The 24,313-nt window shown below is 30.8% G+C and overlaps 1 protein-coding gene across 1 annotated transcript in view; it reads right to left on the bottom strand.

The window, feature by feature from the left end:
- Positions 1-24,313, bottom strand: part of ft (cadherin-related tumor suppressor fat) — an 817,460-nt gene that overhangs the window by 395,928 nt on the left and 397,219 nt on the right. The window lies entirely within an intron of this gene.

Here is a 24,313-nt window from a genome sequence, read left to right as displayed (position 1 = left end):
GAGAAATCTACGTTACTTTTGTTTTTATAAAATAATAGTATAGCGTTAGAAATGCGAGAGACTTACCGTTTCTTTATTTGAATCCGGCAACGATTGAAAACATACTTTTAATTACTATTTATAATCGCCTACCTGACTTATCGTTCCCAACAAAAAAAACTGTTAACAAAACAAGTTATCTATGGGAATATGATTTTATATTTTATTTTATTACTCCAAAGAAACGTATGCGTATTTCATCTTAATTAATGCTGTTCACTATTCAGTTTTTTTTTTTTTTTAATATGAAAATAATTATATAAAATAACTGCCTGATATTGTATATAAATAAAATAGTAGACGCCAGTATGAAAAAGGAAGATTTGCATGTTGCGGTTTTGTTATTTGCGTATAATTGTAAAATAAACAGGCTTTATGATCATTAATTTTACTAATTGAAATATATGACGTGAATAGTTATTCCAGTGATCTTTATTTCAATTGAATACTAGTGTGTGTGTTTGTTTGTATGCGCCCGCGTGCGTGTATACGTACGTGTGTTTGGATAAGTAGTTAAGGTACAAAAGGTTATTTGTAAGGGCTATTCGTAAACTGTCATACTAAACTTTTTTCGATTTTTTATCCCTAAAACTTTATCGTTCGCGTATACTAGAGGTAAAGAATGCCAAAATCTAGTTCAAAAGATATATTCTTTACGTATAAATCCGTTACGTATGTACAGATACGCACATATTCGTAATCTTGTTACAATATTAAAAAATTATTTCGTAGTGCTTGAAATGGCTTATTTTATGTCGTGTTTGCGTTTCATGTAAACTGAAGAATATTAGATCGCTACTTCGATCAGCGCTTAACATCGAACAAAAATACCGAGAAATCAATTGCTACAAACTTACAGGAACTTTCCTAGCTTTAATTAAAATATTACGCATATTTCTTAATACCAACTACTCAAAGAAAAATATTTATTAATTAATTATTTGTTCGGATGAATTTTTAATTTATATATATTTTACTTTCTCTCTGCACGTGCGCGTATGTGTACGAAAGGATACAAATTTCAGAGAGAAAATTAATTTAATCAGAGGTATAAAAATGAAATCGTGGAACAAGTTTACGAGAAAATATATATTTTTTTAATTTAGATACGTCGCGTTAATATGTATTTTAACAAAAGATCTTACGATATTAACAATTATTTTAAAATTTAATTAAAAACAGTTTTCCTTAAATTTAAAAAAAAAATTCCTACTTAGAAAAGTATTTTTTTTACGATTTATTCGCTTAGGGTGCATTTTAACAAAAATTATTTAACGAGTAATAATTAAGGTAAAAATTTATTTGTGATTTGAAACAAAGGCTCTGTCTCCTTTGTTAAAACCTTGAATTTAAATGCATTATAACAAAGGGTTTATTAGGATAATAGGTAATTTCCTCCACAATTGTTATAGTATAACCACCTGTAAATAAATCGCAGGGTAAATCAATTTTTCAAGTTTTAATTATGGAATTTTAACTGTTTAAAATTAAACGACTTTAACGCCGTTTATTTATTGTACTTTTTGTTGTTGTAAATCCTTGATAACGAACAAAGGTATAGTCTTTTACTTTTAATTCATATTTTTAGCTCGGATTACTATTACAAAATATAAAAATTAATATAATAATCCATGAAAACAAATAAAATGTAAATTATTTTTTTTAATAGTCATGAAAAATTTGACCGTTTTCAGAAAATGGCGCGATAAGCGTATAAAATTCTACAATAGTTTTTTTTATAAAGAACATCTCTAATGATTCGTGTTAAACATTTTAGTAGTTTTTTGTACGACCACGTAAGGGATCGTTTTAAACATAGGATTTACAAAATGGTCTTATCTAATAGCTAATAGGCTTATCTATAGGCATTTGATTATTTTTTTTTTAAATAAACAAATAAGCATAGTAAACCATCGTTAAAATATAAAAAATTCGGGTAATTTTTGTTTATTTACCCGTTATTTATACAACAATAGTGCATAATAATAATACAAATTAAACCACTCAAGAAATAGAAAAGATAACGACAGTAACTTATTCCTGAGTCGTATTGTTTATTTTTATGTTATACACAAAAATAATTTTTTTTTTATATTTTATAATTTTATAATTTGCATGTATATTCTAAGCCGAATATACATGCAAAACAACAGCGTAAAAAAAGTCTTTATTTCAAAAATAAATAAATATAATTAGTTAAATGTTTATTCCATACGGCTAAATATAAAATTTAATTTATATTTCAAAATTATTAATTTCAAGAATTTGATATAGCCGAAGTTAAAATATAAGTATAAAGGAAATGCATATGAATTTTAAATAGCGTTAATTTTATATTTTCAAGTATTGCTTCATTTTTTTATCCATTTGTCATCTTTTAAAAACAACTTTTTCATGTTAAAACACCTGTTATATCTGATAACTTTATAGGAAAAAAAAGGTAAATTACATTTTGAAATCATTATGATTTTGTTTATTCATTCCACGTCTTCGAGAATATTTTTAAGAATACCCGTAAAAATTTATGTTAATATGACATTTCATTGAAATGATTTGTGGTGAAATAGTACTAGTAATAACAATAACAAATTAAAAAAGTGTCTTCCACTACTCTTCTGTGAAACTCTATCTTTCCTTTCGCGTTATTTTTAATCGAATAAAAAAAAAATGCCAGTGTAAATTAATTTTGTAGTAAAATTCTGAAGAAAAATGTTGCTATTATTATTGTTGTTGTTATTAAAAAATAGCTTTCATGTTAATTTATATGATCATTTTGTGTACATCTTGTCAAAAGAAATCTTTAACTGAAGACTAACTGCCAAGAGATTTAAAGACCAGAATCAAATTATAAAACTGTCTTTTTAAAAAGTACGGCCAACGTATATGATATGCTGTTATTATTAAATTGCTTTTATGGTTGTTGGATTTTGAAGAAAAAAGAAAAAGAAAATACGCGGAGAAATAAAAATTATCAGAAAACGTTTAGACGAATTAAAATTATTAATTTATACACACATCAAATTTAAAAAAATTAAATTACTGTTATTCTGTTGTAAGAAAACGTAATACTAAATGCATGATACTTAATTTAAATTTAATTATTTTTTTAATATTATATTCGTTGCAAAAGTATATTAAAATATAAATACTAAATAAATTTCCTTAGATTTACTTTATGTATTCGTGTCCGACTTGCTGCATAATATAATTTTTATGTTTCCTTATCTGTTTGTTTACATATTTATTTGATTTCGAAAATCGTTCATGATTAAAAAAAACGTAAATAAACAAATCATACACAGTTCAATATTACAATATGAATTATACATCAGTTACATACCAATACAGTATCAATTGCAAAATATGTTATGATCATACAATATAACATGTTCAGTACAATTACAATAACCATATCAGTTAGTCCAGTATTACAATATTAATTACCTTACAATTACATGTCAGTATCAATTACAATATAAATTATCATTATATATTCGTAATCATCATACAGTATACCATGGTATTTACAATTACAAGTAAATTACAATAATCAATTTAATATCAATAATATTATGAAGCATTTCAAGTATTAATAAAAATATTTAATACACGGGACAAAGAGAGATGGTTTGCATTTTTTCTTTTAGGAACACTTTTTAATTTATAAAAAATGTATCATACTTTTTTTAGTTAAAGCGATGGTTTAGACGTAATATTTCAGTACTCGACATAAGAATAATTAGAATAATTTTTTCAGTAGTTTAATGTATTGTATAAATTAAAGTTCCACTTACCGATAATTTAAAAAAAACATTTCCAAGTGCTTTCGGAGTTAATACTTCATTATCAGGGATTTCTTATAAGATGTTAATTCAAAATTCGTATGTCATATGTATAATTATATTTAAATTAAGATTTCTACGTTCATAATAGTCGGTCGTCAAGAAATAAAAAAGATTTATACGTCAATAAGACAGTAACGTCATGTCCGTGTAAGATGTTTACGACTATTATCTGGATGATGGAGTAGCTAGTCCGAAAGTACTTGGAAATATATTTTATAATTGTTGGTAAGTGAAATTTTAATTTATACAATTGTATTAATAATAACGGTGCCAAATATTTAGAAAATTAAGTTTAGTTTATGTAATGAAGTTTAGTGTTTAAGTTGTATGTAGAATTTCATGTCTAGTTTTCGTTTTGATTTCAACTTAAGAGCTTCGATTGATAAAAATCATCGTATATGATTAACTGTGTATATATTGTTTTAGAATTATCAAGATAATACTCAACTAACAAATTTTAGTCGAATTCGGCTTTTCTCTGAATTATGCGGATATATCGATTACATAATTTTATAAAAAAATAATTCCTGTGAATCCGATGATCAATTCAGGAATAATTATATTAACAGCCATCGTCCGAAAAACTGGCATGCAATATATCATATGATTCTATAATGTATTCAGTTTCTGAGTAGGTAAAAATGAGAATTACTATAAGTAAAATTATATACATTTATTGTAAATTACATAATATATTCGAATTCATACATAGTTTATTATTATTTATTTTATTTTATTACCACTTAGCCGTGGGTAGGTATTTACAAAGAATGCACTATATATTTTATTTAACACTATTTGTGACATCGTTATGGAAGATTTACTTAAGATATCGTGTTAATTTATTACTTCCGCGTATTTAAATAATATATAAGTATTAAATCGCTTAGCGCTTTAGATGACTAGGTATTTTTGGAGCGCCGTTAAGTAATCGCAATAAAAAAAGGTAATGATATTGAACGAAATCAAGTCGAATGATAATCTAAAATATATGATTGCGATAAAAAGTATGATTTGCCATTACTTAAAATTAGAGCGCTAATATTTTGATATCTTTTTAACTTACTTTACTTTAATTTATTTTTTCTCATTCGGCCTTTATTTTTTACAAGTATTTCGACTCCGTTCTATAGATAATGATTAGTAATGGAAAGCGCTTAGAGATTAAATATACCGGTTGAACCCGACCTAATAATAGATTAATTAAATATCTAATGATTTAATTTTTACAAACAATATGATAAATAAAGCAAAAAAGAAGAATTTGTGTTGTAAAAATAAAGTAAAAAAAATAGTAAAATTTTTTAGAAGAAGAGAATATAAAATTCCTTTTAGATCTCCGCTAGATCGTAGATCAATATCTGATGTATTTCTTATAACGTTACACCACAATACTAAAATAAAGGCCGGTCAAAAACCGACCGACTATAAGTTAACGTGTAGTGTAAACCGTATCTACAGTCGGTCATCTACATATACGATAAACAAACGGGCTAAGGTTTTCTTTCTCTTTTTTAACCTTTACGCTTTCTTTTTCCCCCTCTCTCTTTTTGTTTCCCCGTAAAATAATTGTTTCGAAAATTAGTAAACGAACGACCGACCGGCAGGAGAGATGTTTTGTTTTAGAGTTAACATAAAAACAATAGATTTATGTAGTAAACTTACTTTTAATTCTTCCATAAATTTATAGTAATGCCCGTGCTATGTAAATTAACTACGCTTTTATAATGGTCTACTACTAACAGAGGACTAAGGACTATGTGTCTACCACTACTGAAAGTTTTTTCAAATTCTGGTTACGCCTTGTTTTATATAATATATATATATATAACTATGCGGGATACTATTACTGAATGAATTTACTTCAAATCGACTGTCCTATTAAATAGATTTTTATAAAAATTCGGAATTTTTTTTCGTACTTATTCCATTTTGTTTATATTGTGTGTGGTTTATATTCTAGTCGGTATAAAAGCAAGGGAAATTACATTATTTATTTATTCAGGTATGTGTATGTGTGTACACATACCAATATATATAAAACAAATATATTTAATTATTCTCATTTACTTTTATAATTAAATGAATGATTGACAAAATTAGTTCCATCTTGGGAATCAAACTCAAGACTAGCTGTTGAGTACTCAACAGTTTGTACTAACAGTGGTTAGGTACAGTCGAATAGCATGCGATTTTAACCCCTGGAAGTTCTATTTATTTATTTTTTGAAAATGGTTAATTCTTTATTAAAAAAAAGGAAAATCCGATATTTGTATATGAACATGTAGGTTATCCTAAAAAAAATGTTTAATTACTAAAAATAAGTTTAAAACGTTCGCAAATATTGTTTCGATCACATATAATTTGCATTTGTACAGAAGTTGTTACAGGTGCTCATCCTTTAATGATAATGCATTCTCCTTACAAAGTATTTTAAAATTAAATTAATGGATTTCTATTTAAAATGATATTTGGTAGATCGGTTAAAAATTATATCGATTCAATCAACCTGAATTGTCTGCCTACCACTTTGTTTATTGTTTTTTTTTCGTTGAGATGTGATTTTTTTTTGACTGAAAATTTGAAAGATGATGATAAACAAACAACGAAAGACGATGAATCAATCGTTAAGATATCTGTATTGTATGAGAGTCGACTAAATATATTCCGACAAATATTAATTGAAATCTTCATTTAATGTAATTTAAATCAACAAATATTAATATTTTGTCTTTCTGGCATTAAATTTTTTTTTTTCATTTCGAGTGAAATGAAACCAGGCTAAAATTGTCTTGTTTTCGTACACAATTTTTGATATTACTTAGTTTTTAACCTCAATATACCAAGGTTTTCTTCATAAACAGAATTATATTGTCTCCATGACTACAGTTGATTTTTTCCGAAAACAAGACAAAAGGTGGTTTTGAGGTGTATCTGGAAAATGAGATACATATGTAAATCGTTATCCTGCTCCAAAATTTTATGAATTAGTTTAACTCCGGTTTCGTTTTTGTTAGTCATATAATTCAGTTGCTTACAAGCGATGTCTATAGATCGAGCCTAGTTTTATTAGTTACAGAAATATAGATCGTTTATCAGTCAACAAAACAATATTTATCCATTTTCCTAGGAAATTTAAAGCACTTAAACGTTTGCAGGTTAACTTTTTTTTTTCTAATAAAAAATAACACAAAATTAAAAAAAAAGCTTTTATTTTATCATTTTTAACGTTGTAGGATAATGTGATAATGCAGAAACAGTGAAAACGTTTAAATGAGCATAGGACACATAAGTGTTTGTGGTGTGTGTATGTGTGTGTGTTCGCGCGCGTTCTCACACTCCCTCGCGCGCGCACACAGAGAGATACGAGTTTTTGTTTCTGTTTGATATACTATACCGCATTGTTTTTAACATATTTCAAAGAATAAAATTATAATGTTATTAATCTGTTTATTACTTAAATACGCTAATTACTCGGTAGGTTTAATTGAATGTATATAAGTTCGAACCGGTTTCAAATGACATTGATTCTGGGGTCTCCTTGATTACTGAATTCCTATTGTACCTTAGACAAAGACACTAGCTCTTTGAAAAACCGGTCCTTTTATACGCGCACATTTATATAACCTACATTCAAAAGTACGAGATATATTCTAGATCTATTGTTATTGTTATCATCATTATTATTATTTTTTTATTAATCTTTCTTTTTTTTTGTTTATTTTACTTTTTTTTTAAGAAATACTCTTAACTAACAAATTTATCCGATTTGGTTTATCTTTCTAATTTTATTGTAGAATATATCAGAGTAATTTGTACGTAAAAGTTACAGTAAATTTATAAAATATATATTTAGAAAGTTTTTTATATTTTCAATTCTTTAGAGAGAGTAGTTATTTTTATACATATTTCAATTATACTTTAATTATCACATTTTTTCTCCGTTCTAATGAACTTCTGCGTTTAAAAATCGGTAAACTCAAGTACCTCATCGACAAATTAAATTTCCAGAAAATCTCGGTAATAACTTTGCAGGAGACAGTATGCATGACAACGATTTTGATTCGGAAAAGTTTAGAATATACTAACGTAAACCAGGAATCTTTCACATCAAAGGAAATCTTCCACATCTGGACAGAACTTTCGCAGTAAATCAAAACATAATAAATCCATCGATAGACTTTATATCAACAAATATCTACACTAACAATGTAGATAATAAAATAAATCCACAAAGAGTGGAAGAATTCTGGGACTTCGTCGAAACTGAAAAGAATCAAATCCTCAAAAGCACTTTAAATTTCTATTAGGAAACAATGCTCAAATTAACAGAAAAAATTAGAGAATCGAAAGTTTTAAAATACGCAAAACGAATGAACAGGAATTGAAAAATACTCATCTCTCCCTGAAGATCGGAGAATCTCAAAATAATAACACATTGTAAAAGACCTGAAGAAGTTGAAGACATAGAAATTTTCCTGTGAGAAACTTCACGGGTTCTAAATCGATCACTTTGCCGTTTCCAAACCAAACATCAGAGAAATTATGAATGTTAAAGTCAAGAAAAGTCTAAACTTCGACTCAGGCCATTACCTGAGCTCAGTCAAAATCCTTCCTTAGAAAAAACAGCAGTATCCAGCCCAAGATCCTAAGATCCAAAAACTCTTTTTTAATAAAAAAAAACGTTCCAAATAAGGTTCAAAGATCTCAAATCTCGAAACTGACAAGAGTTAAAAAATGTCCCATATGTACAGCCCGGGAAATCGCCTACACTAAAAAACGCAAGCACAGATAGTAAAATGAACAGGACTACAAGGATGGAAAAACTGGTATATAAACAATATAACAGAAAAAAACACAAAATCCTCAGAAAACTAAAATTTTAAAACAATCTTCTAGACCAGATTAATTCAGAATTTATAAGAAAAACTGTAGAGAATATTATCGATATAATTTAAACAGAAATTGACGAAATACGTCCTACCGAGCTTATGCTTCAAAAGAAGGCGTGGTGGGATAATAACGTCTTTGTTGTAAGAAGTAGCGACTTACAACAAAGAAAATTATGGAATCTTAGCCAGAACTTTTAAAACCTACTACCTAAAGGATTGTAGAACGTTATTCCTTATGTGGTATCTGTAAAGACGCTTATTAGACAAGTGTACAATTTTTAGCACTGCAATAACTCGTAATGTAACAGATAAATACAGAATCTGAGAAATATCTTTCGTCTGAACGTTATTGCTTCAAAAACCAAAACCTAACATGCATCTTTAAATAAAAGATCGATTACGAATTCTCTTTTTCATACTGAAATTTGTAAGAAAATTAAATAAATAACTTAAAATATATATTAATAATAAAATATGTGTTATTTTCTTTTAAATGTTTTTATATTAAATTAGAAAAAAATATCTTAGAAGAATTCTGTGTATGACGCGTATGTGTAATAGGCTACATAGCCTATTACACATACGTATGTGTAATAGGCTTCTGTGTATGTGTATGTAATAGGCTACATAAACTTTACATCCATACAGTAAATTCTAATCGAATTCGACCGATGTTCCAAATTGAATCGAATAATTTTTTCCGCTCGGAAATTGTTGTAAACTGCCATAAAGCTCGTCTTTATTTTTATTTTTTAGTTGAAATGTTGACGTTGTGAAAATCATGATCATTAATTATAAAATGAATATAATAATAACGATAGAATTTGTTCCGGTAGTACTTAAAAAAAGTATTTTTCGTTCAGGTAAAACATAGTTGTGCGTAACTTTAAATTCCTTCCCGTGGATTTAATTAAAACGTTTCGCTTTTATGCTACGGTCTGTGTTATTTATTACTAGATTACGATTGTACAATTTAAATAACTACATTACATTGTCTTTTCTAAAACAGCTTTTTATATACTGTTAAAACATAACCGATTATTATTAATTCAAAGCGTATTTTTATTTCAAATGAAATTAGTACGATTTACGTAAACTTTCCTAATTTTAAATGAGATGAGTTTAAGCAACTGTTGTCCGATAATTCTACCCGGTAAACGGTCGTTCGATTTGTTTTATGTTTTATAGTGATAAATTAATATTTATATTCTTTTATGTTTTATAAATTAGCGATATGTCATTCGGTCACGTTAAAAAATATTTACAAAAAAATTAGTTCGTAAGAAAGAACGCTTCGTATTAATAACGTAGGTTAAATACCTATTACGGAGTAGACGAGATGAATATTTCCTTTGACCTCGGCCCTTCTCTTCACTCGACGATCGGCCCGTTAACATGATGCACGGCTTAGAAAAGCGTGGATGCATTCCGGAGTACAGATTTTTAACGGGCCGATACCCTTACGCGAAGCGAGTCCGGGTGGAGAAAGAAGAATCGGGAGGGGTAACGGGCAAGGCGGTAGGAGGTAAAAGGGGGGAGAATATAAAAGGTCGAACAAAAATGACGTTCGTCAGAATAACGCGAGACGCATTTAATATGCGGCGGGCCCGAGGCTGTGCGCGGACAAATTGTATGCGGAGCGGGCCCGGTACAGTCGTCGTCCGCTAAAATAATACACTGTCGCCCGAAGCGGTCGGCCGGGCCGGCTGCGCCGTCCCAACACAAAAAATGAATACCAGAGAACCGTGTACTTACGAAAGCCGTTAAATCGTAAAAAACAAAACCGCCTGTATAATCGATTCGGTATATATTTTACATATACACCGGACCGTACCTACGGACCGCTACGACTGTACCGGTCGTTATCGAATTAAATTTATGAAGCATTAAAAAAGGGTCGGGTATATCAGGAATTTATCCGATTTACGGCGTAGATAATTATACGGTAGTATTTGCACTTACCTTTAGATCGTAGGAAATAAATGTCGGAAAACGAAGCGTTGTGACGGAGGAAATATCCGAGTGTGAGGTGCCCGTCTAACATTACCTGCTGATCTTAAATATTTCGGGATGAATATTTACGAGACCGGAGGATGCGCTCGTGTCGAAACCGCGAACCCTTTCTTCCGCCCGGAAGTGCGGATTCCTAGTCGGCCGACATTTAATTGGATTCAGATATCCGAACAGCACGATAAACCGTCGACCTCATTCTTTTTAATTAAATTTATAATGAATAAGAGAATATAAAAGACGAATGAATCGGTGGGAAGTCTGTTGTATTCTCGGCTGATTACTCGAAACGTAACCGAAATATACACAGAAGTTATGTTATAATTTTTTTTTACTATCGCAAACGTATGTATGGTAAACTCAGAAATAAATTCTTGTAAGTAACGTACTCTTTTTAAGGATATCGTTTAATGATCTTTAATTCTTAAACGAAAAATGTTTTGTTCGATCTGTTAATAAGCCGTAAATCAAAAATATTTTCGATAGTATTATCAGATTATATAAATAATTTTGAAAGTATGAAAAAGCCAGACACTTTTTAGCTTACTTTTTAACTTAAAGAAAAATTATAATTAATCCTTTAATTACGCAGATTTATATTTTCTTTTGATCGATCATAGAGTCGAATCGATCATTTTTTTTACTTAGCAAATAATTTCAAAAATATAAAAATTCATCTTTTCGCGAAAATAATGTTCTCGATGTTGATTCCGGTGCGTATAAAGCCTCTTCTAAGCTAAAAGAAATCGAAAAAAATAGAGGTGCTCTTATTATACGACCAGATCTTACGGCGTGAAGGGTGGCCGAGAAGGAACAGTTGACGGGATACGATCGTGTATTCAGTAAATCAGGAAGGGACCCATTCATTTCTCACTTTCCAAAAAAGAAAATTGGAGTAACAACGAGCCTTCATTTCGAATTAAAGTTTTATGCTTCTTCATTTCCCCCACAATACGTTTAATAACTGACGTCAGTCGGTCAGAAATCGTTAATTTTGTGGTAAAAGTTTATGAAATTATAATGAAATCGTATGTCATTCGATTTGACGTTTAAAATAAATTACCGTTCGGCGTTTGCTCATAATTTTTGTAACGTTTACTCTTGTTTATAGATCGATATTATAGATTTTCATCGAATTATAATCCGATGACAACATCGTAGTTAAATATTAAATAATACGGCTACCGTAACATCTAATTAAACATAATTTAGATTTAAATGATGCGTTTTGAAGCGATCATAACGTTAAGAGGTCCTACGATCGTTTGTGTTATTCGTAAAATAGATAAGTTATGAGCAATATTTTCGTTACGTAAAATTTTTATAAAACCAGAGCGGTTCGATAGACTTCAGGACCGTGATAGTAAACAACTGTACGCCGGTGATCCGGCTGCGGTGAGCGAATAAAGGACGGAAAGAAAATAAGAGAACCGTCTGAACCGTAATGAAGCAAGCGAAGTCGAAGCGATATGCGTATACGGTCGTAAAATAAGCGATTTGCTGACTTCGTAGTGTAAAATCTTTAAACATAAACTTGTACTTATGTCACACACCGTGGACGGACTACGATCGACTGTGGAGGGGCAGGGGGCGGATATTATGCCAGTACCTCTTGAAAACAATATATGCTACGCTCTTTTAAACGACTTCCTTACATCTTTTGTTAGCATTATAGCGTCAAATTATTATTTTTATGTTTATAAATATACGTAGTCCGCTTGCACATGAAAGAGTAGACGGTCACATATACACATGTTCTCTCTTGCAAGAAATTTATTTGCTAATTTTTTTTCTTCTTACCGTAATAAAACCCAGTAATTATTACACAACACATAAACGTTATTCTACAAAATTATAAATTATGGAGAACTATCGGTTACGTAACTCATCATTCCACAATATAATTGTTATACAGATTAGTTTGGAGCCTATGTAGGGCATTTGTAGATTTGTTTACATTTACGTTTATTCATTTCACTTACCTTGAAATAAAACTTTTATATAAAAATTGTAGTAATAATAGTAAAATATGTGCATAATGTCTGCTCTTTTCTGTTTTAGTAATTTTTATTCGTTTTTCTATAAGGTAGGATACGTTTCAGTTATAAAATTTTGCGGTCGTCAGAACATATCTACTGTCGTATTCGTGCACAGCCACGCAGCGTAATCGATGTGAATTTGAATTACAAGTAAGGAAAATTATTGCTATCGGTTAAAAATGCCCCTATTGACTTTTTCTTATTTTCCAGATTTATAGAATCTCATAAGTTATTTCTATTGTAGATTAATTTTTTGACAGATTCTAATTCTTATAAGATAGGTAATTTTTAGATGATAGATGTTACGGTATTGTAATGTATTATGAAATAATAAGTGCAATAGCAAAATTATTTACAAACTTTTGCGGAAATAATGCAATTTTTGTCAAACATTTTTGTATGAATTTATGTGTGAGGGTACGTGCACATTTTTAATCTGAACGCTTTAATTTACTGTTATTAACATGGTGGTCCAATGAGGATGGACCACCATGAACATTCCTAAATTAAATTTTTGTAAATATCATTCAAAGGAAGTGATGAGATATTGCGGTGCTGCTATATCGAAGGGCACTGAACTTATTAAATTTTCAAAAAATTAAAAAATGTTAATTTTTGTAAATAATAAACGTATCGGACATTTTTATCAATACTGTGCGTGCCGCTGAGCACATATGTATATACATATATATTTGTTAATACTAAAAAACGTTTGAAAAATATTACTCGAAATTCGTAATATCCGATATCCTTTACCGATATACAGAATCCTACTGTCACAAATCACGTTATTTTATATTTTTTCAATTAGGTTCAATAATAAATATTTTATTTACCTTTTCTAAAGTATGTATACATCATTATGTTTACAGCATTATGTTTGAGTATCATGTAAATGAAAAATTGTAATATTTTCTTGAAAATATAAAAAATTCAAAATTCGAAACATTAATTTCCGGGTGAAAATTTGAACACTACCGCTCCACCACTGATATCGGTGGAATATTAATTAAAAATTACTATTTAATAAAAATTATAATTTTCAACCCCCTAAGATTTTTTTAATATAATGTATGACTGAAATAAAAATCCAGCTAACGAAACTTCATTGAATAGTCAGTCTGTTTAAGAGTGATACTGAATAGATATTTTAAATTTATTACTGTTTACATATAGAGATGAAGTTAAATTATGTAGTAAAAGTTTTGTTATTTGTAAACTCACTCGGTTGAATAAAGAGATTTTTCTGTAAATTAAATATTTAAAAATACAGTATTAATCAACTGATACTATTCCATATTTATTATATAAATGAACGCATTCATCTTTTCATTTTGAATTTATACACGTTAATTTTTTTTTTTATAATAAGGAGGTATGTTATAAATAAATTTACATACTCAAATCGTCTGAGTTTTATAAAATAAAGGTGGTGTATGCGAGTACTTTCATTTGAGTGTGTGTGTATGTTATTTTATTAAGCACTAAAGAGGAATGGGGGGAATATCTGTATAAAAATATTAACAGTCTGGACCTCCTGCGTCATAGAATTTAAGTAATAATGCAAAGAAAATGTTTTATGTATGAGATAACCGGTAATAGATTTATAGAGTAACATAGACGATATCATTAAAGTTACACTGTTGCATCTCTAAGTTATTTTTTATTTTATATATATTTTTTAATGACATCAAAATGCAGTACACTGTATTAATTTTGCAATAAATTATATTAAAAAAAACTTATGACTGAAAATAAGCAGCGAACTACTGTCACTGACTGATGATGGTGTTGCAAATATAACGATCGCTGTCTTATATTATGCTCGCATATAATATGCATTTATATTTTAAAAGAATTTACAGACATCTGTAGTCATAAAATTCCTGTCACAATAATAATAATAGTAGTAAAAATAGACTTTCTTATTCGTATCATATTACGACGTGTGGTGATGCAAAAGGTATAATGCAAAACAACCAAAGCCACGTAAATTTCTTACGAATAAGTAACCTGTTATAATCTACTGAAACGTAACAAAAAATAAAAAAAACTAGAAACTAGAAGTCTGCGATTTTAAATATTTATATATAACTGTTTTAATAATATTTTTTTTCCGAAACTGAAAATAGAAATGAGCCGATTTTTATTATGTTATACATAAATTTTTCAATAGTAATTCTTATTTATTTGTTTTTATCCTGTTATATGATAAATTTTTTTCTTTAATAGTCCTGCTTTTTGGTATTTTTAAGTGATCTATGTGCTTATTGTACAGTGCTCATAATATGCATCTTTCGGCGTTATAATTGCGACACCTACGACATGTAACGTGTTGCTTGATTATTATTTGAATAAATTATCTATCGATCGCTCAATTAATTAATTATTCCAAAGTTATCTACAACTCTATTAAATAATTTATAATTCAATTTTAATTTTACGCGATCGAAATTATTAATACTGTTCGATTCTGTTCCCATATTGTTTTTAAAATTCCACGCAGTGTATACACCCGATGATGTATTTACATTTTATATTTAGCCCGGTTTTCAATTTCTTTGTATCAGGTTTGTACGATCTTTCAACTTTTATTTCAATTTAAATACCATTTTTTTCGTCAACTTTATTTATTTTTCTGAAAGTTAACTAAAACAAAGCTATACCCCGCCATGATGACGAGATTTGAGAATCGGACTGGTGGAACAAGGAATAGTGGGCCCGAGCGATATCATAAGAGTAATGCTTAGCAGGAAGGACAAGTGGGATAAAGTATTGATAGTAGTGTCCATCATGATACGTGAAAAGGCGCATGAGGAGAGAATTCGATAGAATATGGATCAACTGATGAACCAAAGCACGGATTCCAAAGACGAATGATTGTGTGGGAGGGCGGCGGGGGCTCCACGAAGTCGCCGTCCGTCATTTGCCCCCAGAGGACGCCAAGAGGTCGTTTTGAATCGGATAACACAGAGCCCGAGTGATCACGTGGGGGTACATGCCGTAGGAATTAGTTCCGGCCCCTGCGTGCCTGAAAGAGGAGATTTTCAGCGGGTGAGAGCCTCGCACTGCCGTCAGAGCGGGCCTGTCGGTGACAGGCAGAGCTTTTTCTTCCCCCAACGGAAAACAAGAAAAAAAAAACAAAGCTATACCAAATCGTATTATTATTTATAGTAAAATCGCAAAAAATGTTTAGAAAGCGATACAAAAAAATATTTTTAATTAATCATTTATTTTTATTTTTAACTAAATACATTTTTTACATTTTCATTATGTATAATAATTATTAATAAACAATATTTGATCATTCGTTATTTAATTTTAAAATTATTTCGTTAATTTAGAAAAGTTAAACGGTTGATTCGAAAACAGTGGGCTATCAAATGCGGAGTAAATGTTTTTACATCAGATAAATATCATCTATTATATCATACTTCTTAGTAATCTAATACCGTTTTTCAATGCTTGTGAAACTATCACTTTTTATTGTTGTACTATTGTTTTATTGTGAATTTACCACTGTTCGGAAAAAATTTCCTAAAAATCAATATACACTTCTATTACCAGTTCTAGAATATTTTTTTCAAATCCAACTCTTGTTATTTTTATTTTATTCAAGAAATCTTTTTCTAGCTTAGACTGGATAAAATTTACTTGTTGATAGTCTTTATTGGGCTATAGCTGTATATACCGGACTAATGATATCGTTTGTGGGGGTACTCTTGTCATCGGTCCGAATCTTTTTTTTCCTGTTTAGCCTTCGGGAATTGCCGTCAGGAAATAAATGAGGATGGTATGTATGAGTGTAAGTAAGGTATTGTCTTGTACAGTCTCAGGTCGACTATTTCTGAGATGTGTGATTAATTGCATCCCAACACCGGTATTTACGAACTAGTATTCAAATCCGTAGAAAAGTAATTGCCTAATAAGATCTGAACGTTCGAACTCTCGACTTCGAAATCAGCTGATTTGCGAAGACGCGTTCACCACTACACCTACCCGGTGGCTTCCAGTCTGAATCTCGATGATATAATTACAACTCAGCGAGATACTTCCACTCTAGCTACACGATTTTGGGGGCCGAGGTCGTTCCTTTAAAAACCTCGCTACTAGTTTTCGAGTTCTTTTTTAATTTTTGAAGTATAATGAATATTTATTACAGCAACTATTCAAGCCGGTAAAAGCAAAACGGCTTGTTTTAATACTTTGCTCCCATCCCGAAAAAACCTCCGTGATCTCCTTTAGATTAATGACGGGCGGGCGCTCTTAATTTTTAGGGAATTTGAGCCATCCCATCGATAAACATAGAACCATCACCCGCATCAGCTGCTCTTTTAAAACTATCCGTTCTACCGTACTAAACGGTTTTGCGGAAGTAGATCTAATTTCGGTAGGTCCATGCTGAGAGTATCAGTATCTGTAGAGTTGTTGCATTTTTATGTCGACGAGTGGGTGGTGCCAATCCGGGGATTGAATTACGTGACCAGTGGCTACAAAATAAGCCAAACGACTTAAGTGCCTATCGAGTAAAGCCGAGTTTCCTAACTCTTCCCGAAAGAAAGGAATGGAACTAGATCGACTTTTCCTCTCGGTCGGCCGAGAATTCTATCTGCTCTTCCCGTACAACCCTTGTATGCAAGGGTTGTACATATTGAATTAACATACATTAATTCAAAAAATGAATGTCGTGAATTAACACGACGACCAATATGTTTAATCTTTTTGTTTTTTTATAAATTTAGCCCATTTATCTTTTTTATCGGGTGATGTAAATATTATAAGTATTTAAAAGAGGACGGAAAAAATCATATGAGCTTGTGTCTTTTCTTGAAAAACAGTAATTGTTTGCGTTTAAAGGTCGAAAGAGGGTTACGATTTTAGCTTTCTAATATATAATGAAACTTTAAATTATAATCGGGTCCAGACATGTAAACATTAAATTAAGATTAATGTAACTCGAAATAAACCACAGAGCCGTATCTAATTGTGTTATATTGGAGCGTAGCGAGCGGGTGAATTTCGATGTCCGAAGTAACAACGTAAAGGAACGGTTTCAGCATCTTAATGCCCCAGTGACATTTACGAGATGCAGTGTTTTACCATCTGGTGAGTGTCTACGTAAAAAATCAGCGAATAAAAAAATATACGTCACATATACACACGATCACACACAGGAATATATCGGATAGGAATAGAGAAAGTGGGTGAGTCGGGAGTGTCACCGTGCACACACAAGGATGCATGCGCATGTAGCGGTGCCCTGGGTGCACGTCCAATCACCATATTTCAACTCTAATGATGTGCTGAACGGTTCACGTGAGAACTGACTACACACTGCCACCACCTACCGATTCACAATTCTCCCCCTATATGTAGCGTATACACAACATCCTAACGATCGCAGTAGCGTGTTATTTAAGTAGTAAAATAACTAGACACGTTGCCCACAAGGAAGTACATGCTGACGTATTTGAGCGAACGTCTTGATGTTTGTTTGTAATTCTTATGCGGTGAATATTTTTTGAAATCGATTTTAAATATCCATCATTAATTTGTGTATGCAGATAATATTATTAAATTCTGTAATTTTAAACGCATTTTAGATCTAAATTATTTATGTTAAATCATTCTTAAACATCGATTATGCTAAACAATGACATTTTCGACCAACGTATACTGACAATATACATATAATGTCATCTACCGTCGAAACTTACAATAGAATTCAGCGACTTCAACTAAGAGAATTTTTTAAAGGCCGTTTAAAAAATCTGTCTTTTACTGATTCTTCAAGAGATGGTCTGTCTAACACGATGTTTTTCGCAAAAAGAAGTTCATTTATTTACTGTTGTACACAATCTATCCAGTTTTTCTCAAGGATCTGTTGCGTGTAAAGCCACCGAGATAATATATGGTACCGTTCAGAATTGCTTCCTTCTAGAGAGTATTGTTCGCTGTAGAAACAGCTTCTGCGGTAAACGGTGAGGGTTTCACTTGTTAAATTGAATATCTTATATATTTCGATAAGTTTGGCGTGATGATATACAACAGTAGTTTTCATTCGGCTGGATAAGAGGCATTTAAAAGTGTGTTTTTTATACTTTCCAACTCATTGTGGCATTTACTTTAATGTTTTCCTTATACTAATTGTATAGTTATAATATAAAAACGATATGATATTTTGTTGTGAATTAACCGACTATTAATTTACTCAACGCTCTAATTACAACTGCTAATTGTAGTACGTAATTTTAAAAGCCTCTTCAGCTGCTGATTGTTTGTATTATAATTGTTTTTGTAAATCGTAGCCGTTAGCATAAAAATTATTTGAAAGGATTATAAAAAAAATCTCTTTCGGCACGCCGGAAGGCGGAGGTAGAGTTCACCGGTGCTAAATAGGGATAAAAAAGATTTCCATCTTAAATTAAGAAAAGTTTCACATGTTTAGCATACGACAAGCCCCATCTTCTTACAATTCCAGCAACATTTTGGTCATCCACTGCCGTACGGGTTGGTCATATCAAAAATTGTTTCAGACAAAAGTTTTAGGTAATGTTTAGAGGACTAACTACCACTTTAAACCGATACTGTGCTTAAGGAGGTATGATTTTATTTGTCTTCAAAACCCCATTCTTTTCACCCCCTGACCTAATGTTTGGTGAAACTTTACTTATATAAGTTTTAGGCCCTTAAACAAAAAATAATAGGCACTTTAATAAACGAATTTGATATTTAACTTAATGAGAAATTTATAGCGATATATTGTTTTAAAAAAACCAACCCATTTCCACCCCCCCCCCCCTATGGTCCGATTTTTGGCCGTTAACAAACTTGATTGCGATTTTGGGACGAGTATTTTTAAGGTATAGTTTGAAAGTTATTGGCGTAAAATTACGGTAGTTATCGTGTCCACAAGAAAGTGAAATTATATATATATGTAAATGTATAATTAACTTTTTTGAGCTGACGGTGGTTTTGAGGTCTGGGGGATGTGAAACGCGAAGATATGTCGAAATTTTCCGGAAATTAAATCATGGTAGCCATTTCAGTAGGAAGCTTTCTTATGAAATCTATCTAAAATTACAGTTTAAATAGAAACACATTTTCTTTTCTAGACGTTTGCCACTTTTTACAATTTCTGTTATTAATCGCTGTAGCACATTAATAAAAATTGCACTTTTCATTCACGTATCGACATCTAATTGAATCGCAAGGGCAATTCATATATGCTGTCGATTTCAGTCGTGTTATTCATTCAGAAATTAAATAATTTCGCATGTTAACGTAAAAGAGGTAAATATATTTCTACTCGCATAAGTAAACGAGATAAGTTGTAAATAAGGAAATGTGCTACCGCATCTCTTTGTCGTCGTTCGGTCTGTGAGGTAGGTGAATTGAAATCCGATTCCAAGCAGCTATACTATTAATTCATATTTTATGAAACAATTTTTGAAACGATCTTTTACATTTTTTTACGATCTGTTTGTTTTTTTTTATGATCTGTTAACAACTGATATAATGTAGACATCGATAAGCTCATCGAACTCTGTGTCTAGGAAAATAACAGAGTAAAATAGGAGTGACTCTGCTTTTAACTGCAACAGTACTCTAATAATAGTAATATCAGAAGTGCACTTTTTTTATAGGGTGTTTTGTTTACTTTTGTAAATAACAAAATTCATAATATCATTACAGCTTCAATAATAATAACATTATCCGGAAATTTTGATAAATTTGTTGAACAAAAGTGCTTTAAAAAAATGTAGCTTCACTCTTTATGAATTCGTAATATTATATATTTGTAATATTCTTAATTAAGTAGAAGACTTATTTCTAGCTTAGTTTCTCGCTTCTGAGTCACTTTGGATGTATCGAACGAACAGTATTAGTTTCTGTTTTCTTTTATTTTTGTAATTTTTTGTTTGTAAAGTACCTTAAAATTTTCCAGAAAAACACTTTTTTTTCGAATCTCTTTTAAATTTTCATTTACGGTCATTGATTTCAGTCGAATCCTTTTACAGTCTCTTTTTGTGTTCTCGGATCGTTATACATTTCGATTATGGATTATTTTTATCATTTTGGTTATGTAACTAAAGTAAATTGATTTGACCCTGTACCAAAACGATAAAAATATAGTAGTTTTGATTAAAATTTAATAATAAAATTTTAGGTAATTAAATATAGTTTTGTTTTTTAATCTTTTTTCATACGTTTAGCAAGCACATACAACTTTATTATTTTTACGTTTAATATTTTTTCGGCGACTATTTCTGGGGAGTGCCTATAGACATTACAACTCCATCTTTTTTTTTTTGTAAGATATGAATGAAAAATAGATTACGTTAACTACTCAAAATAGGATAAAAGTTAGCGCTTACACCCGCATATATGTATATTTTACGTGTATGGGTAACATGGAAAGAGTTAAACATACCTTACGGGCAAAACATCGTGTACCGTCACGCTATGTGACAAAGACCGCTTTAGTTTGACTGACCCAGAGATCAAATCTTTGGGTTAAATACTTTTATAGTAAGAAATAACCGAAAAAGAGTTTTTGTTGTTTTTAACCGGCAACTTATTCTCTCTCACTGGTCACCGGTGTAATTTGGTAATCGGGCTGTAATTAACGGCTCCGTGTTGGGAATCGTTGATCTGAGACAGAAGAAGACCGATTGCGCTTTTCTATAATGGGGTTCACATCGCGTTGTGTGGCATTATATTCTCTACTTTAAAATAAAGTTAAGATAAATAAACAAAATAAAAACCTGCAGCAAAATCTTTCGTCCTTATCGTGGTTTTTTGTGTGTGTGTGTGTGTGTGTGTGTGCGCACGCGCACACACACACACACACACACACAGAGAGGGGGAGAGAGAGATGTAAGAATATAAATCTGCATATATATATATATATATATATATATATATATATATATATATATATATGTATATGATAAACACTTCCTCTTAAAAAATAACGATATCCATCTCTATTAAACCAAACAGTAGAACTGTTTTCGTATATCTCAATGGGTCTTATTATGCTTCAGTTGTCATTTCTGATAAATTACTGAACTATTTAAAAGTTCTCTCCACCTGTACATTTTAACTGAAACGATATTACTCTGTCAATGAATTTTAAATAACAATAATTAAAAAAAATTATAAAATTCTTAATTTTCTGCATCTCCGTTTAACATGTAAATAAACATGCACTAAAACAATTTTCATTAACGCTTTCTTAATGTGAGTTATTTTGTTTTTATTTTGCGTATTTAACGATAACGATATCTATCTTTTCTTTATAATTGTGTATCTTGTGATGCTGCTCTGATAAAGGTTTTACTATGGTTTACCTCGATCCAATCTGGCAAGTTCTGTTTTTTGTTCATGGAAAAAGATATCATCTACCCGTTTCTGATGCTACCTGTATAATGTATTATTATATCGACCAGAATAACAGATTTATTTATTGACATTACTTAATATATTCCAGTTTAATTTTCCCTAATTCATGTAGTTTTTTCAAAAAAAAAAAAGAAAAAAGAAAGAAATAAAGAGAATAATATTCGAATAGCATTAGTGATGAGATACCTTAATTTGAATCGACAAAGTGTCACTACGCGTTAACGAATACATGGTCGACAAAGATTTTATTACTCATTTTTGTAGGAGGCCGGGATTTATGCGATAAGCATCTCGATTTCGGGTCAGGCTTTTCTTGTAGGGATAGGAAACAGAATCCTTGTCTGCTGCTCTCCCCGCCGACAAAAATACTAAGAACTTGGCGACTAGAACAAACCCTCACAAATCAAATCGGTCTCCACCGGGAAGAAAGGTATCGAGGTAGAAGGAAAAGAATGTTCGGAACCGTGTGGCGTGATATCTAACCGGAACCGTAAATCGTTCTCCGAAGGGTAGCGATTAATAAATAATATGAAATTAATGTAATTAATAATATGAAGGTGGCGATTAATAATTATACGATCGTCGTTTGCCGACATCGTATTCGGAGAAAATGGTACAGGTAAATCGAAACCTTTTAAATTCGTTCGGCTCTTCTTTCGTTTTCTTAATACGTCATACCTGAATGTACGTTGAACTTGTGCTTCATCAAAACGAGGAAATTTATTTCTGTACTACTTAAATGTATCTGTAATGTTTATAAATAGATAAAATAGCATACAATATATTTTATCTGTAATGGACAGGTAATATTAAGAATTACCGAGAACAATAGAAGAAGAGCTGTATTTGTTGAAGGAGGAAGGAAAATACCTCGCTTCGGAGATATCATACGTAAATGTTGTCTTCGATAAAGCATCTCAGACGAGAAAATAGAAGACGTGGAAAAAATTAATCTGGATGCTTACAGACATCAGGAAGGAAAGAAGCTTAGGATCGAGAAAACCCTTAGCTTGAAACTTGTCAAAAGACAGAAAATGATATTTACAATAATAGAACAGTTCCACATACTGTTTAAAATAAATTAAAAAATATAAAATAATATCTTACGACAGTAATTTTCGTTTTAAAATAATTCGTATTCTTTTAAAATGACAATTTTCATTCAAGTTATAGGATTTCACTTAATTTATTTCTTCTGTACTTAATCGATGAAAATTCGAGTAATTAATTTTGTGCTTTGAGTTATCGTGGCAATGCTACGAATTATATCAACTATGTTGAATAAAAGTTAAGAAAAACAGGGACTATACTTTTCGATACGTGATTGTTTTATGTAATTAGTAAATATGATTTTTTTTAATATATAAACCATTTTTTTTTTAGTTTTATTTGGAGTCGATTCCATTTTAAAGTGTTCTTAGTATAATCTTTATTTGTTCTGTTTGTTGGAGTGCGCGACACTTTATCAACCACTACGACTACAACAACAGGATAGAGGAGAAACAAAACGGCAACAGAATGATTCTTATCTGTCGGACGAATGTGTACCCTATGTGTACGGTCTAATGACATCAGATACTAGGCCTAGCCGGGGAGTCTTTATATCGTGAAATAATTAAGAACGATCATGTATGCAGGTCGTGGAGAGGATATAGAATTTCACGGGACGGTAAAGAGTAGGCCGGGCGAAGACGGGAAGGGAAACGCTCGTGTCGGATTTTATTCGGCAGTAAAAGCGAGAGGATACTGACTCGACATGAACGTAACTCGTATCGGTGTCCGTACGACCGGGGATCCTTCTTTTCCTTTGTTTCCTTTTACGATCCGTGATAGGACGTTGGAGTTATCCTCACGTGGTGGTTCTCGTACTCGGTTTCGTCACTGTCCTCTTTCTCTTGGATTTTATTGCTTCATTATATCCATACTCTTTCACTTTTACTCTTTAACTTTCTTATTCCATTCTTCGGAAAAGTATCGTCGGTTTTTTCGAACGGATGCGGACTTAACGACTGTTCACATTGTTTATACTGCGCTCTAAACTCTGATGACGTTAATAATAATACAAAGCGCTCTATTTACC

This window comes from Lycorma delicatula, chromosome 6, assembly GCF_047948215.1.
Source record: "Lycorma delicatula isolate Av1 chromosome 6, ASM4794821v1, whole genome shotgun sequence".
In the NCBI taxonomy this organism is placed as follows: domain Eukaryota; kingdom Metazoa; phylum Arthropoda; class Insecta; order Hemiptera; family Fulgoridae; genus Lycorma; species Lycorma delicatula.
The sequence above is the reverse complement of the archived record's forward strand: the minus strand, read 5'-3'. Positions and strand labels throughout refer to the sequence as shown.